General features: G+C 47.5%; 1 non-coding gene across 1 annotated transcript; it reads right to left on the reverse strand.

Annotated features, from left to right (window-relative positions):
- Window positions 1–4503: 4503 nt before the first annotated feature.
- TRNAL-CAG (transfer RNA leucine (anticodon CAG)) lies at window positions 4504–4586 on the reverse strand. Its single transcript has one exon. It is a non-coding gene; the product is annotated as a tRNA-Leu (tRNA).
- Window positions 4587–5098: the final 512 nt, after the last annotated feature.

Raw genomic sequence — 5098 nt, forward strand, 5'->3', positions numbered from 1 at the left:
TTCTTTCTGTTCTTTCTTCTCTCTGTCCTTTCTTCTCTTGCTGTTCTTCCTCTCTCTGTTCTTTCTTTCTCTCGCTCTCCTTTCTGTTTTCTTTTTTCTCTCTTTCTTTTCTCAGTACCTGTCAGTGTGCCTATAGTACCAGCCACTGTGCCCATAATGCCAGCCACTGTGCCCTCTTTACCAGTCAGTGTATTCAGCAGTGCTAAATGGGTGCAGTTGGGCATGGACATGAGTGTGAATAGTTGTGAAATGGGTGTGGTCAGGGGCGTGGCCTAAATTTTGCCACGGCTCGCTGTGCGCGCCGCATTATTTTTCCCTCTTTTCCTTCTTCAAAAGTTGGGAGGTATGCAATAAGAAATGTTCACTAGTTGCATGCTCCTGGCCAAATGGATACTGATTAGTGTGCAATAAAGAAATCACACCAGAGACACAGGCGGATGTAACCTCTCTTCGATCAATCTATGGCACAACTCCAAGAGCTTTATTAATCCAAACATAGGTTTATATATCCCCTGTAAGGGGGCTCTAAAATGGGAGTGATCGGATGTATTCCATTGGTTAGTGGGTTGGGCAGTGAGCTAGTCCGTGGGCGGATCCATAAGGTAATCTGGCTGGGTTGGTCCATGAGGTCATCAGAGTGGGCGTCATCGTGGGCGGATCCATGAGGTCATCAGAGTGGGCGTCATCTTGGATACCAGCACATGGTGTGTGGTGAAACAGGAAATGGCAGCTATCTTTAGTGTCCCACTTTGATCTGAAAAAGCTCATGTAAGGTGAAATAATACACTTTATGGGTAGTTCTCAATCTCTTATGTCGAGGTTATTTAAGTATTTGATCTTAAGGCTCTCCTCAACATATGTATGCATGGTATATGCCTGTATGAATGTATGATGGTATATGTGTAGATATATGCCTGTATGTGTAAACATGCATGGAATATGTGTATGACTGTATGTATATGCATTGTGACACTTCGACTATCTGTGGACGGGGAATACTCACTTGGCCAGTCGTTGAGGCATACGCTGGGACACTCAGGGTTAAAACAAAAGTCCAATCGATTTATTAATACTGAGCATAAACCGAATCTCAGGTACTTGGTAACTTGCAGCACCCCGTGCACTGTTCGGCTCTACAGTACCCATGGACCTCACTGAGTCTTGGTGTACCTAACACGGATTAGTGTCCATTAACTGTCCACAGGTTCCTCGATACCTCTTATCCTCAGAGGCATCCTCTCCCGAGGTATACCACAGGTTTTCTCTCTCTGGCACAGCCTAGCCAGCACTGCCCGTGCACAAACACACAGACTCCATCTTGGGTCTTCAGACACACCCCCTTGGGTGGGGTATGTAGGTGTCTGGATCCACCCATCTCTCCAAGTCACCTGGAAGCCTTCCCAATGTATATTAACCTTCAGCAGTACATCTGCTGAGCAAAACAAGCCCAGGCTTCCATCACAGGGCCACCCACCTCTGTGATACATACCGCCCATTAACCACATGGACACTCGCCATACCACATACCTCCCCACTCTGCCTAAGGCTCCGAGGCTTGGCACTTGCTATTACCCGACCAGAAACCCATCTCAGTCGCCTCTGAAAGTCACACCGTCTGTCAAAATCGGGCCGAATCACTGAACCCTTTTGGAACTATCCGTCGTCCGACTCCTTCACCTCCTCTGATAGTGTTGCCCCTTTGTTGGACCACCCCCATCCCTGGCGGTCAGTACAGTGTGGTGATTCCCTGACACCTATACCTTCTGTCTGGTCTGACCCTTTGTCACCACGTCTGCTACAGGGGTTTCCTGCCTAGGTCACGCATCACTGAACTCACAGAAGAGTCACTACTTCTAACTCTTCCTTGTCCTCTTCCATCAGGCCACTTTCGGTTGTCTCTCTATTGACAGTTTCTCCTTTTGTCTTTATTACCCAGAGAGGAGTCGTTCCATTTATCTTCCGGTTGAGTACTTCAAGCCTTTAAAGAAACCCTCGTCTCTCAATACCTCGAGTTGAAAATGGCCGCCATCTTCTTCGTCTTTCCTGCAGCTGTTTATTAATTTGCAGTCTCTCAAGTGTCAGCTGCTCTACCACTCTTAGGTACGCCGTGCGATGTTCCAGGAGCATTCGGATATTCTCAAGGCTCTAGATTGATCTGACAAGGAAGAATGGAACCATCCCACCTTCACCAGCTACCTGGGCTTCATCATCAGCCGGAATCCTCACTCTAGCCACAGCAGACTTATCTACGATATAAGCACCTCTATATTTTCCAATATGGCCTTGTTCACTGATTGACACGTTGACAAGTGACCTCTGAGCTCAGAGACTTCCTTCTCCAGCTCATCAACTCTGTACTCAGCCACTTGTCTCAGGTCCTTTTCTCGCTCGACATGGTCTCTTATTGTCTCTTTAACCATCTCCACTTCGTGAGCCTGTTCCCTTTTGGCTAGCACGTGTCGGACCATAAATTCATTAATTAAAGTTTCAGATGGGGCAGCTTGCCAACCCACTCTCTGCTGCTTCAGAGTTCAACCTATTTCTTCATCTGCAGGTTAAGATTTTTGTGGGTCTTCCCTCCATTACCATCAACCACCCCTAGGGCCTCAACAGGGCTCTCTGAAGAGTCAATGTTCTCGCTCCCAGACTCCATCTCTCTACCCTCGGGTTCTCTGGAGTTCTCACCCCCTACTGTCCTGTAGTCACACGCCTCAGTATAGTTCCCTTCCTCTTCCAGAATTTTGGCACAGTTGTCATTTTCCACCACCTGAGGCAAATGAACCACCAGTCCACTCTCCATAACCTTTGTGGGTTTTCACTCCACCTGCACTCTCTGGGATTTCTCCTACCACGATCTTTGCTGAGGCATCTCCACCATCACAATATGTCAGTTTAATTTTCAGCACATCAACTGTTACCTCTGTGCTGGGGTTTGTCAGCGGCAATGTGACCTCTTTATCTAGGACATTAAGTTTGTTTGCACCTGACCCCGTCTCTTCTTCAGAGTGTTCAGCCTGACCTGCCTTTCTGCAGCCGCCATGTCCCTGGCGACCAGGGGAACCCTTGCCATTTTTACTCGAGTCCACCTTGCCGCACTCTCTTCAGACATTTCCCTCTCCTCCCTCAGTTCCCAAAACCATTTAAAGTCCCGGCCTTTTACAATAGGGAATGGCAAGTCCAGGACTACAGGGACGTCATGGCTGGTAATAATCGTGGGTGTCTCAATCTTTATTTTTTTATATAGAGCTAACATATTCCGCAGCGCTTTACAGTTTGCACACATCATCACTGTCCCCGATGGGGCTCACAATCTAAATTCCCTATTAGTATGTCTTTAGAATGATTACTCTGGACACTAGATAATTCCTAGGGACCCCATGGATGCTGTGGACTTCCATCTTCCTTTTGGGAATCAGATAGATTCCCGTCTACACCACCACACTTCCTCCTCCAGCCTCTGTCTTCCCCCCTCCAGCCCCTGACGCCCCCCCCCCTCCAGCCTCCTTCCTAATTTAGAGCTTTTGTTTTTTTTATCAGCATAAATTGTCATTTAAGAAACGATTGTCCATTCAAGAAGAGATTTGTGTTGGCAGATTATCCTAGGAAAGCGTGTTAGATGATAATAATCGTGCTGCCCATCTCACCCGACGAGCAAGCAGCACCCTTGTTCGTTGGGTGAATTGACCTTTTAAGGGAGCCTGACGTACTCACTAAATTGTCCCTATCCCTAAGTTTTTTTGGATGCAGATTGCTCTCACACGAGTGTTTTTTTGATTTGGAAAAGAAAGAAATGAGGATGGAGAATCAAAACTTTAAGGCTAAAAAAATATACTCACACATATATACACCAACTGTATAGACACACATATAAATATTTATGGTGTATACATTAGGCTATAAGACCTGGAGACTGTTATTACACATGCTGCCACTAGGTTTATTTTCTTTTCTTTAAAAAAAAAAAAAACTGTCGCTGTCAGGAGTGGGATTCGAACCCACGCCTCCACGTGGTGACTGCAGACGCTGAACACGCTCCCTGGTGCACAACAGCTTGCACCTCCAGGGACCAGTACTGCTGCTGTCAAGGAGTGGGATTTGAACCCACGCCTCCACATGTGGTGACTGCAGACGCTTAACACGCTCCCTGGTGCGCAACAGCTTGCACCTCCAGGGACCAGTACTGCTGCTGTCAGGAGTGGGATTCGAACCCACGCCTCCACGGGAGACTGTTATTACACATGCTGCCACTAGGTTTATTTTCTTTTCTTTAAAAAAAAAAAAAACTGTCGCTGTCAGGAGTGGGATTCGAACCCACGCCTCCACGTGGTGACTGCAGACGCTGAACACGCTCCCTGGTGCACAACAGCTTGCACCTCCAGGGACCAGTACTGCTGCTGTCAAGGAGTGGGATTTGAATCCACGCCTCCACATGTGGTGACTGCAGACGCTTAACACGCTCCCTGGTGCACAACAGCTTGCACCTCCAGGGACCAGTACTGCTGCTGTCAGGAGTGGGATTCGAACCCACGCCTCCACGGGAGACTGCAACCTGAACACAGTGCCTTAGACCACTAGGCCATCCTGACTGCTGACAGTGACATGCTCCCTGGTGACACAAGAGTTTGCACCACCAGGGACTTCAGTACAGATCTGCTGTCCAAATCAGACATTGGGGCCCCTGGTGGGACTTCTGGCAAAGCCAGAGGGGACATTGGGATGTCATTTGAAAGCTAATTACCAGACTGAGGTGAGGGAGCAGTTCTTGGGGCTGTGTGGTGCTCTGTTGGGCATTTGTGCACCCTCAAGCCTGCACCACAAGGACCACTTTTATCCATGGACAGCCAGGCTCTGACCCCCTGAATTCAAATTCCATTTGAATTCAAATACAACACAAAAAACACAAAAAGTTGTGCATACAACTTATACCACAATGAACAGATTACTAATAAAACAATCCACCAGGAGTTAACAGTGGACATGTGGAGCTTTCATGTAGCCTCACTGTGCCCAGTAACATTGGCTGGTCACCCTACATGAGAAAAAATTGTAATATTCCAATATTCAAAACTCTGTCCCTGTCTAATTTCTTTGTAACAAG

This window comes from Dendrobates tinctorius, unplaced genomic scaffold, assembly GCF_039654945.1.
Source record: "Dendrobates tinctorius isolate UK_male_01 unplaced genomic scaffold, ASM3965494v1 ptg000233l, whole genome shotgun sequence".
NCBI lineage: Eukaryota > Metazoa > Chordata > Amphibia > Anura > Dendrobatidae > Dendrobates > Dendrobates tinctorius.